Below are 12,732 nucleotides of genomic sequence, written 5' to 3' on the forward strand. Positions count from 1 at the left end.
GAAGAAAAGAATTTGTACTGCTTTGATGGTTAAGTGGCAGGCTTTATTTAAGTAAAGCCTATCTAAGAAAGACTTTATGATCATAATGGGACCTTGAAATACCTCATGAAAAAATTTCATCTTTGCCTTGAAGCACCTATTTTAATTTAAGTGGTTCAAAGGTTAGCTTTAACTCATTAGAAATTCTGTTGGTAGGGGAGGCAGGTCCCTGGACTTGCATTTGCAAATAGTTCATTGAACAGATTTCCAAAGACCCCACTGCATAGCCAGAGTTGTATAATAATATCAGTAGCAGTTAATAGCAAAATGGAATAGGCTGTGGAAATTAGAATTTGTAATATCTAGGGTGGCAATAAGCAAGGAGGTTAAACTGCCCTTTGCACAGAATTACAGAACTAACCACACCTAATTTCTATGGTATGTAAATAAAAGGGACAAAGAAGTGAAACCATTTACTACATCTACCTTATGCTTCTTAAGATTCTTGTCAAAATCTTAACTTTTTTTCAGTGTCTTCCTAAAATGCCCTCCAGAGGGGACAGGATCATGGTGGTGAACTAAGAAGACCCTGAGCTCACCTTCCCCCACAAACGCACCAAACCTACAATTACTTATAGAGTGACTTTCACTGAAATTGACCCGGGGACTATCAGAACAGCCCTTCTACAACCAAGGCTGCAAATAAAGATACAAAGTCTGAAAGGAAGGGAGGGAAAGTCATCTGGTTGGAACCCATACCCCAGTGGTGGACACAGAAGAAGAGGGGGGGATCTCACAAGTTCATAGATCATCCCTAAGGAATAAGAGGTTTGAGGCCCATATTAAGCACCCCAAACTTGAGTCCAGATACCAAAAAATAAGACCCACTACCTGGTTTGAAACCAGTGAGGCTTACCAGAGAGTTCTAAGAAACTATGACTCTGCTCTTGAAGAGTGCATGCTCCCAGTCTCAGCACATAGGCAGCAGATTGAAAACTTCCTGGTGCTCTGGATAGACTGCCAGGACCACTCTAGCATGCATGTCAGTGCACAGCAGGTTCCTGTTCCAGCCTCTCCTGCACCAGCACTCAATCCTCTAGCCAGAACAGAGATCTTTTTGGCTTTGTACACACACACACACACACCCTGGGGAAGAAGTGAAGCCAGCCAGCTTGGGCCCCACTGCCACCCTGTACAAGAGTACGCCAAGAAAGGAACTGAGCCAGATCAGGCTAGAGCCCTGCATCTATTCAGGGCAAAGACCTCAGAAGTGTAGCTTCATCTCTGAACAAGGCAGAGATCCAGAGCCAGATCATAAGTATAGATCCAACCTCCAAAGTTGTGGACATGCCCCCAACCAAGACAGAAACTGCCATCATGCCAGGAAGAAGCCCAGCTTCCCCAGGCTCCTGCCCCAGCCCCTGAGGTCTGGACCCACCTCCTGATAAGGTGGTGACCACCACCCAAATAAACAAAATAAGAAATTAAAGAGGAGAAATAACAGCTGACATCATGAAATAGAATCATAAAATACAATCATAAAAGAATACTGCATCAAGAGTTATATGCCAACAAATTGGACAACCTAAAAGAAATGGATAAATTTCTAGAAAAATACAATTTTCCAAGTCTGAATTAGGAATAAATAGATAATCCAAATAGACTGATTACTATTATATAAATTAAATCAGTAATCAAAAAAACTCCCAACAAACGAAAGTCTAGGAGAATTCTACCAAACATAAAGAAGAGCTAATACCTATCCTTCTCAAATTATTCCAAAAAAATGAAGAGGAGGTAATACTCCCAAAGTCACTGTGTGAGGTCAACATTACCCTGATACTAAAACCAGAGAAAAACACTCCAAAATAAAAAAGAAATTACAAGCCAACATCCCTGATGAATGTTGATGCAAAAGTCACCAAGAATTATTAGCAAATCAAATCCAATGATATATAAAAGGAATCACACACCATGATAAAGTGAGACATTACAGGAATGGAAGTATGGGTCAAAATCTACAAATCAGGACTCGCTGGTGGTACAGTGGTTGAGAATCCACCTTGCAATGCAAGGGACATGGGTTTAATCCCTGGCTGGGGTTCTAAGATCCCACATGCTTCAGAGCAACTAAGCTCATGTGCTACAACAAAGATCCTATGTGCTGCAACTAGGACCTGAGGCAGCCAAACAAATAAATAAATACACTTTAAAATCAGCAAATCAACCAATGTTATACACCACATTAATAAAATGAAGGATAAAAATCACATGATCATCTCAATAAATGCAGAAAAAACATCTGACAAAATTCAATACTCATTCATGATGAAAACTCTCAGCAAAGTGGGTATAGAGGGAACATATTTCAACATAATAAAAGCCATTTATGACAAACTCACAGCTAACATCATACTCAATGGTGAAAAAAAGAAAGCTTTTCCTCTAAAATCAGGAACAAGATAAGGATGACCACTATAACCACTACTTTTTAACACGGTATTGGAAGTCTTAGACACAACAATCAGACAAGAAAAAGAAATAAAGGCATAGAAATTAGAAGGGAAGAAATTAAAAACTGTCACTATTTAAAGATTACATGACACTATATATAGAAAACTCGAAAGTCTTCACCAAAAAAAAGAAATAATATGAGAACTAATAGATTAATCCAGTAAAGTTTCTGGATACAAGATTAGTGTACAGAAATATGTTGTTTTTCTACACACTAATAATGAACTATCAGAAAGAGAAAGCAAATCACATTTACAATCACATAAGGAATGAACTAACAGGGAAAAGAATTAACCAAGGAGGTGAAAGACCTATGGTCTGAAAACTATAAGACATTATGAAGGAAACTGAGGATGATATAAATAAGTGGAAAGATATCCCATGTTTATGGATTGGAAGAATTAATATTGTTAAAAAGTTTATACTACCCAAAGCAATCTCCAGATTTAATGTAATCCATGACACTTTCCCAGAAATAGGCCAAATAATCCTAACATTCATACAGAACCAGAAAAGACCCTGAATAGCCAAAGTAATCTTGAGAAAAAAGAACAAAGTTGGAGGTATCTTACTCCCTGGCTTTAAACTACACTATAAATTTTCGATAATCAAACAGCATGGTTCCAGCACACAAGCAGACACAAAGATCAAGGGAATGGAACACAGAGCCCAGCAATAAATCCATGCACCCATGGTCAATTAATTAATGACAGAGGAGCCAGGAATGTAAAATGGGGAAAGGGCAGTCTCTTCAATAAATAAGACAGCCACTGCAAAAGAATGAAACTGGACACTTATCTTACACCATATACAAAAATTAGGTCAAAAGGGAGTGAAGACTTGAATGTAAGATCTGATACAGCAAAATTCCTAGAAGAAAACCTAGGTAGTAAGCTTCTTGACATAGATCTTAATGATAGTTTTTTTTTATTTGACACCAAAATAAAAGTAATAAAAGCAAAAATTAACAAGTGGGAACACATCAAACTATTCCCACAACAAGAGAAACAATAAAATGATAAGGCATCAAACAGAATGGGAGAAAATACTTGCAAATCATCTATCTGATAAAGTGTTACTATCCAAAATATACAAAGAACTTGTATAAGTCAATAGCAAAACAAATGAAGTCCAATTCAAAGAATAACCAAATGACCTGCATAGATATTTTTCTAAAAAAATACATACAGATGGCCAATAGGTACATGAAAAAATGTTCTACATCATTAATAACCAGGAAGATGCAAATCAAAGCACAATAAAGTATTGCCTCACACATTTTAGAATGGCTATTATCAAAAAGATCAGAAATAATAAATGTTGGTAAGGATGTGGATGAAAGGGAATCCTCATGCACTGTTGGTGGGAACATAAATTGGTGCAGGCACTATGGAAAACAGTATGGAGTTTCCTCAAAAAAAAAAAATAAATAAAACTAGAACTACTTTATGATCCAGCAATTCCACTCTTGAGTATATATCCAAAGAAATTAAAAACATTAATTAGAAAAGATATGTGCACATCAGTGTTATAGTGGCATTTTATTTATGATAGTCATTATATAGAAGTAACCTAAGTGTCCTATAACAGATGAATGAATAAAATATGTGATACACTTACACAATGGAATATTATTCAACTATAAAATGAATGTGATTTTTTTCCATTTGTTACAATATAGATTAACATGGAGAGTATTATACTTAGTAAAATAAATCTGATAGAGATAGACAAATACTATATGCTTTCACTTATTTGAGGAATCTAAAAAATAATACAAATGAATGAATGTAACAAAAAGAAACAGATTCACATATACCAAGAACAAACTATTGGTTACCAGTGGGGAGCAGGATAGGGGGAGTAGCTAGATAGGTAAAGGGGATTAAGAGTTACAAACTACTATGTATAAAATAGATAAGTTACAAAGATGTAATGTACAGCACAGGAAATATAACCAATATTTAGTAATAACTTTATATGGAGTATAATGTATAAAAATATGGAATCACTATGTTGTACATCTGAACTAATAAAACACTGTAATTCAACTATACTTCAGTCAATTAAAATAAATAGGTAGATAGATAGACAGCCTTCTAATCCATTCTCCCAGCATCTACCCAAAAAGTAAGTGTAACTCAGACTTCAGTAGTTATATTTAGTGTGTTCAAGAAGCCGGGCTTATTCATTATTTATAAATCTCACGGCGAAATGAAAGCCAGTCATGCACTGGAGAAAAGTACACTGGACTCTGCATTGGGAGATATAATTTGGCCCTTGCTCTGCCTTGAGCGTGTGTTTCAATCTCTTTACCTCTCTGTCTCTATTTCTCTTTCTCTCTCTTTCCTTCAATTTTACATTTTCTAAAATGAAGAGAATCTATATTTCTGTCTTTGTGCCAGTACCATACTGTCTTGATGACTGTGGCTTTGTAGTAGAGCTTGAAGTCAGGCAGGTTGATTCCTCCAGTTCCATTCTTCTTTCTCAAGATTGCTTTAGCTATTCTAGGTTTTTTTGTATTTCCATACAAATTGTGAAATTATTTGTTCTAGCTCTGTGAAAAATACCGTTGGTAGCTTGATAGGGATTGCATTGAATCTATAGATTGCTTTGGGTAGTATACTCATTTTCACTATATTGATTCTTCGATCCATGAACATGGTATATTTCTCAATCTAAAGACAGAAATATAGATCAATGGAACAAAATAGAAAGCCCAGCGATAAACCCAAGCACCTATGGACACCTTATCTTTGACAAAGGAGGCAAGAATATACAATGGAGAAAAGACAATCTCTTTAACAAGTGGTGTTAGGAAAACTGGTCAACCACTTGTAAAAGAATGAAACTAGAACACTTTCTAACACCATACAAAAAAATAAACTCAAAATGGATTAAAGATCTAAACATAAGATCAGAAACTACAAAACTCTTAGAGGAGAACATAGGCAAAACACTCTTTGATATACATCACAGCAGGATCCTCTATGACCCATCTCCCAGAATACTGGAAATAAAAGCAAAAATAAACAAATGGGATCTAATTAAAATTAAAAGCTTCTGCACAACAAAAGAAACTATAAGCAAGGTGAAAAGACAGCCTTCAGAATGGGAGAAAATAATAGCAAATGAAGCAACTGACAAAGAACTAATCTCAAAAATATACAAGCAACTCCTGCAGCTCAATTCCAGAAAAATAAACCACCCAATCAAAAAATGGGCCAAAGAACTAAATAGACATTTCTCCAAAGAAGACATACAAATGGCTAACAAACACACGAAAAGATGCTCAACATCACTCATTATCAGAGAAATGCACATAAAAACCACAATGAGGTATCATTTCATGCCAGTCAGAATGGCTGTGATCCAAAAGTCTACAAGCAATAAATGCTGGAGAGGATGTGGAGAAAAGGGAGCCCTCTTACACTGTTGGTGGGAATGCAAACTAGTACAGCCACTATAGAGAACAGTGTGGAGATTCCTTAAAAAACTGGAAATAGAACTGCCATACAACCCAGCAATCCCACTGCTGAGCATACACACCAAGGAAACCAGAATTGAAAGAGACACGTGTACCCCAATGTTCATCGCAGCACTGTTTATAATAGCCAGGACATGGAAGCAACTTAGATGTCCATCAGCAGATGAATGGATAAGAAAGCTGTGGTACATATACACAATGGAGTATTACTCAGTCATTAATAAGAATACATTTGAATCAGTTCTAATGAGGTGGATGAAACTGGAGCCTATTATACAGAGTGAAGTAAGCCAGAAAGAAAAACACCAATACAGTAAGTATACTAACGCATATATACGGAATTTAGAAAGATGGTAATGACAACCCTGTATGAGAGACAGCAAAAGAGACACAGATGTGTAGAACAGTCTTTTAGACTCTGTGGGAGAAGGGGGGGAAGATTTGGGAGAATGGCATTAAAACATCATATAAGAAACAAATCGCCAATCCAGTTTTGATGCAGGATACAGGAAGCTTGGGGCTGGTGCACTGGGATGACCCAGAGGGATGGTATGGGGAGGGTAGTGGGAGGGGGGTTCAGGATGGGGAACACGTGTACACCCGTGGCGGATGCATGTTGATGTATGGCAAAACCAATACAATGTTGTAAAGTAGAAAAAAAATAATAATAAAATTTAAAAAAATAAAATAAAATGAAGAGAATCAGCTATATGTTCTTTAAGGTCCCTTCTGAAACAGAAGGGAAGGGGGCAGGGAACAACCTTTAAAAGAATGACATATCATAGGACATGACAAAAATTGGTTAGAACCAACTTGGTCCAAGATGGTGGAAGATTCCACTTCCAGTGGACTTTGAGCTTCATTGTATGCATATTGTAATACATTAACATACTAAATGACACAACCACCAGTGCCATGACAGTTCTGAGTTTAACTGCTGCTGCTGCTGCTGCTAAGTCCCTTCAGTCGTGTCCGACTCTGTGTGACCCCATAGACAGCAGCCCACCAGGCTCCCCTGTCCCTGGGATTCTCCAGGCAGGAGCACTGGAGTGGGTTGCCATTTCGTTCTCCAATGTATGAAAGTGAAAAGTGAAAGTGAAGTCACTCAGTCATGTCCGATTCCTAGCGACCCCATGGACTGCAGCCTACCAGGCTCCTCCGTCTATGGGATTTTCCAGGCAAGAGTACTGGAGTGGGTTGCCATTGCCTTCTCCATCTGAGTTTAACTATAAAAGGTCAAAAAGTGGGCAGTGGCCTAATTCCTTGGAAGGCCCACCTCTTCCCTGAAATAATTGGAATAATATTCCCACTCATTAGCCAATGAAATTATCCAGCCCCTCAAAACTAGACGCTCCATATTTCAGGGCCTCTTGCCTTCTGCGATGGCCCACACTCTGTCTGTGGAATGTCTTTCTCCCCAAGGCCTCTTGCTCCCCAAACCTCATTCTATCTATGGAATACGTATCTCTCTAAATAAATCCATTTCTTACCTATCACTTTGTCTCTCATTGAATTCTTTCTGCCATGAGACATCAAGAACCTGAGCTTCACAAGAAATGCAAATCAAAACTACAATGAAGTATCACCTCACCTGTCAGAATGGCCATCATCGAAAATCCATAAGCAACAAATTCTGGAGAAGATGTGGAGGAAATGGAACTCTTTTGCACTGTTGGTGGGAATGTAAACTCCCACCAGTCACTATTGATACAGCCAGTATGCAGATTCCTTAAAGAAACTAGGAATTAAACTAACATATGACCCAGCAATCCCACTACTGGGCATATACCCTTAGAAAACCATAATTCAAAAAGACACATGTACCTTCATGTCCACTGCAGCACTATTTACAATAGCCAGGACATGGAAGCAACCTAGATGTCCATCAACAGATGAATGGATAAAGAAGATGTAGTACATATATACAATGAAATATTGTTAGCCATAGAAAAGAATGCATTTGAGTCAGTTCTAATGAGATGGATGGACCTAGAGCCTGTCATACAGAGTGAAGTAAGTCAGAAAGAGAAAAACAAATATTGTATATTAATGCATACATATGAAATCTAGAAAAATCATACTGATGAACTTATTTGCAGGGGAGTAATAAAGACATAGGCATAGAGAACGGACTTGTGGACATAGCAGGGAAAGGAGAGGTTGGGACGAATTGAGAGGGTAGCATTGACATATATACACTACTGTGTGTAAAATAGATAGCTAGTGAGAAGTTGCTGGGAACACAGGGGACTCAACCTGGAGCTCTGTGATGACCTAGAGACGTGGCATGGGGGGTTGGAAGGGAATATATGTATACTTCTGGCTGATTCACATTGTTGTATAGAAGAAACCAACACAGCACTGGAAAACAATTATCCTCAAATTTAAAATATTTTTAAAAGAACCTGAGGTTCATTAAGTTCTGAGACCAGGTAGATGATCTCAAATAAAAGACTGTGTTCAAGTCCTAATCTGGGTTTATACCAGGTGGTGTCCAGCATGCAGATTTGAGTGCCGTTTGAGTTGTGCAGTTTCACTTCCAGATACAGTATAAAGTTCTATGATCCCGTTACCAAATGCCCGAGACACAGTAAGGTCAAACAATACCAAAATGTCGAAGTGTGGAGCAAAGAAAGGTTTACTGAAGGGCCATGCAAGGAGACAGATGTCTCAGTTCAGTTCAGTTCAGTCACTCAGTCGTGTCTGACTCTTTGCGACACCATGAATTGCAGCACGCCAGGCCTCCCTGTCCATCACCAACTCCCAGATTTCACTCAAACTCACATCCATTGAGTCAGTGCTGCCATCTAGCCATCTCATCCTCTGTCGTCCCCTTCTCCTCCTCCCCCCAATCCCTCCCAGCATCAGAGTCTTTTCCAATGAGTCAACTCTTCGAATGAGGTGGCCAAAGTACTGGAGTTTCAGCTTTAGCATCATTCCTTCCAAAGAACACCCAGGACTGATCTCCTTTAGGATGGACTGGTTGGATCTCCTTGCAGTCCAAGGGACTCTCAAGAGTCTTCTCCAACACCACAGTTCAAAAGCATCAATTCTTCAGTGCTCAGCTTTTTCTTCACAGTCCAACTCCCACATCCATACATGACTACTGGAAAAACCATAGCCTTAACTAGATGGACCTTTGTTGGCAAAGTAATGTCTCTGCTTTTGAATATGCTATCTAGGTTGGTCATAACTTTCCTTCCAAGGAGTAAGCGTCTTTTAATTTCATGGCTGCAGTCACCATTTGCAGTGATTTTGGAGCCCAAAAAAATAGTCTGACACTGTTTCCACTCTTTCCCCATCTATTTCCCATGAAGTGAAGGGATCAGATGCCATGATCTTTGTTTTCTGAATGTTGAGCTTTAAGCCAACTTTTTCACTCTCCACTTTCACTTTCATCAAGAGGCTCTTTAATTCCTCTTCACTATCTGCCATAAGGGTGGTGTCATCTGCATATCTGAGGTTATTGATATTTCTCCCGGCAATCTTGATTCCAGCTTGTACTTGTTCCAGCCCAGCGTTTCTCATGATGTACTCTGCATGTAAGTTAAAGAAGCTTGGTGACAATATACAGCCTTGACGTACTCCTTTTCCTATTTGGAACCAGTCTGTTGTTCCATGTCCAGTTCTAACTGTTGCTTCCTGTTCTGCATATAGGTTTCTCAAGAGGCAGGTCAGGTGGTCTGATATTCCCATCTCTTTCAGACTTTTCCACAGTTTATTGTGATCCACACAGTCAAAGGCTTTGGCATAGTCAATAAAGCAGAAATAGATGTTTTTCTGGAACTCTTTTGCTTTTTTGAAGATCCAGCAGATGTTGGCAATTTGATCTCTGGTTCCTCTGCCTTTTCTAAAACCAGCTTGAACATCAGGAAGTTCACAGTTCACATATTGCTGAAGCCTGGCTTGGAGAATTTTGAGCATTACTTTACTAGCGTGTGAGATGAGTGCAATTGTGCAGTAGTTTGAGCATTCTTTGGCATTGCCTTTCTTTGGGATTGGAATGAAAACTGACCTTTTCCAGTCCTGTGGCCACTGCTGAATTTTCCAAATTTGCTGGCCTATTGAGGGCAGCACTTTCACAGCATCATCTTTCAGGATGTCTGGTGCCCCCCAAATCCCCTGGAACACCCAGAAAGCTTTCAGCAAAGCCATCGGAGTTCTAGGCCCCAGCCAAGAGGAGGGGAGCTTTCATCCAGCACCCAGGCTGGGTCCTCCCACCAGTGCCCAGGCCCAGCTGAAGAGGCAGGTGTCAGCTGGCGACACCCTCAGGGTCAGGTCCCCAGACCCTGCCCAGCCGTCATCCCCAAGGGAGCCAGGTGCCCAAGACCCAGCCAGCCTTCAGGATTTTCATTTAACCTGGAAAGAATCATTTGTATAGGATCAATAGGAATACATGTTGTAGCAAAAGGCCATCAGGTGAATCCCCAGCTCACAATTGCCCTGCTTTGACAATAGCCCAACCACAGAGTGGGGAGCAGACGTAATGATGGTAACCTCCTTACAACTTAACCCTGACCTCAGGCCACCTCCTAGGGGTAGACAACTGACCTAAGATGTACTGAGTTTTGAAACATGAATGGAAAAACTGAAGTTGGTTGAAGCTCTTACCTTAATGGCAGCATCCATACACTCCAGGAGACTGCTGCTGCCATTAGGTCATGGATGTGGGGATGAGCTTACAGTTCCAGTTGCTTTAAGGCCTGGGCCCGGCTAGTGAGCTGCCCGAGGCAAGGGCTCTGGAGCTCTGCAGCGCATGGCCCTCAGCATGTCCCTGGGGGCCTTAGCTCACCTGGCAGTCCTAAGGCTGGAGGGTCTGGAAAGAACCTGCCACCTCTCACCTCACTCTGCCCAGAATACTGCTAGGAGTCTGGCAGAGTGGGACTTCAAACCACTGCGCACAGGGTCTCAAGGTAATAGCTGCACACCCGCTATTACAATCCTATGGTCCTGTTAAAAAATGGAAGGAGCAAGTTATCATTCAACCAACAGCCAAGAAAAGCAACAAATTTATTAAAATAAAACAAGCAACAAAAACTGTACGTTGTAAAGGAACTGCAATACAATGACTTTTTAATGGAAAAATTAACTTGTCTACTCTTGTACTATTCATGTTAAAAACAGTACAGGATTACTGTTTTTAGTCATCTGTTCCATGTACTAAGAGGCACTACGGATTGTTGAATGGTGGTCAGTTGATAACTGGTAGCCACAGTTAATGGGAGGAGATTCAGCAATTTAGCAAAGCAAGAAGAGGAGTAAAATGTAATTCACACAAACAGAAGGAGAAAAGAAAGTGAGGTCAGTTGTGTCCAGCTCTTTGTGACCTCATGGACTGTAGCCTACCAGGCTCCTCCATCCATGGGATTCTCCAGGCAAGAGTACTAGAGTGGGTTGCCATTTCCTTCTCCAGGGAATCTTCCTGATCCAGAGATGGAACCGGGTATTTCGCATTGCAGCCAGATGCTTTTTACCAGGCTCAGCTGGTAAAGAATCCGCCTGCAATGCGGGAGACCTGGGTTCAATCCCTGGATTGGGAAGATCCCCTGGAACAGGGAAAGGTTACCCACTCCAGTATTCTGGCCTGGAGAATTCTATGGACTGTATAGTCCATGGGGTGGCAAAGAATCGGACACAACTGAGCTACTTTCACTTTCACAAACAGAAGAGGAGGATGCATTTAAGTAGAAGAAACAGGGCTGTGCATTTGCTGAGACTGGCACCATGGTCCTGAAAAGACTCTGGCCTCACTCAGGGTAGATGTTCTTATGGAATCATGTAGGGTTTGAAAACAGACATCTAGAAAACAGCATGGATTTGTCTTTTGTTCTTCCATTACTGTAAATATCAATTGATTTTAGTCTGCAGCTGTAAAGCAGCCGAGTCATGTAGCATCTGCAACAAGAGGGAGATTACATTTGAACTCTGTATTAAAAGAAGCCTCACTTTCAGCCACAAGTTCTTTGAGTCTGGAGGTTATGTCTTACTCATTTTTGTGTCACCCCACAGTCTCTTATAGAGTAATCAACATAGTCTCATAAATTATAAGCATTAAGCTGTCATGTAAATCAATAAAGAAGTACTTGCATTTTCAAGATTCAAAGCTTGTTTTTTTAAAAGGTGGATATTATATACTATGTTGGGTTTTAGCCAATATATAAAAATTGTTTGTGGTTAATATGTTAGGTGTCCAAAAGCACACTGACATACCCAAGAATCTTTGGAAAGCTTCTTGACTATTCTAAACATACTCAATTAAGTTAATTACCTTAGAAATTAATACAATTAATTTACTTAGAAAATATTTCTTCTACACAGGTAGTTTAAAAAGTAACCTATCTAAACTATATGTGAGTTATTAATTTGAATTTTTGAGATTCTCTAAATATGTGGCACCAAGTCTCCTGTGTTAAGACCAGGTTGATTATGGTTGGAAAAGGAAGTCTCTAGTGCACAGTGTTTTGACCCCTATTCAGTCATATTGCCTGGGCCTGGAACAACAAAGAGCCCACACAGCCTCTGCTGGACTTACTATCTCCTTGTATGCTGGCATGCATGTTCAGTCACTTCAGTCATGTCTGACTCTTTGCGACTCTATGGACTGTAGTTTGCCAGGCTCCTCTGTCCATGGGATTATATCCAGCCAAGAATACTGGAGTGAGTTGCCATTCCCTTCTCCAGGGGATCATCCCGACCCAGGGGTCAAACCTGCATCTCCTGAGTCTCCTGAATTGCAGGCCAGGTCTTCACTG

This window comes from Bubalus kerabau, chromosome X (assembly GCF_029407905.1).
Source record: "Bubalus kerabau isolate K-KA32 ecotype Philippines breed swamp buffalo chromosome X, PCC_UOA_SB_1v2, whole genome shotgun sequence".
NCBI lineage: Eukaryota > Metazoa > Chordata > Mammalia > Artiodactyla > Bovidae > Bubalus > Bubalus kerabau.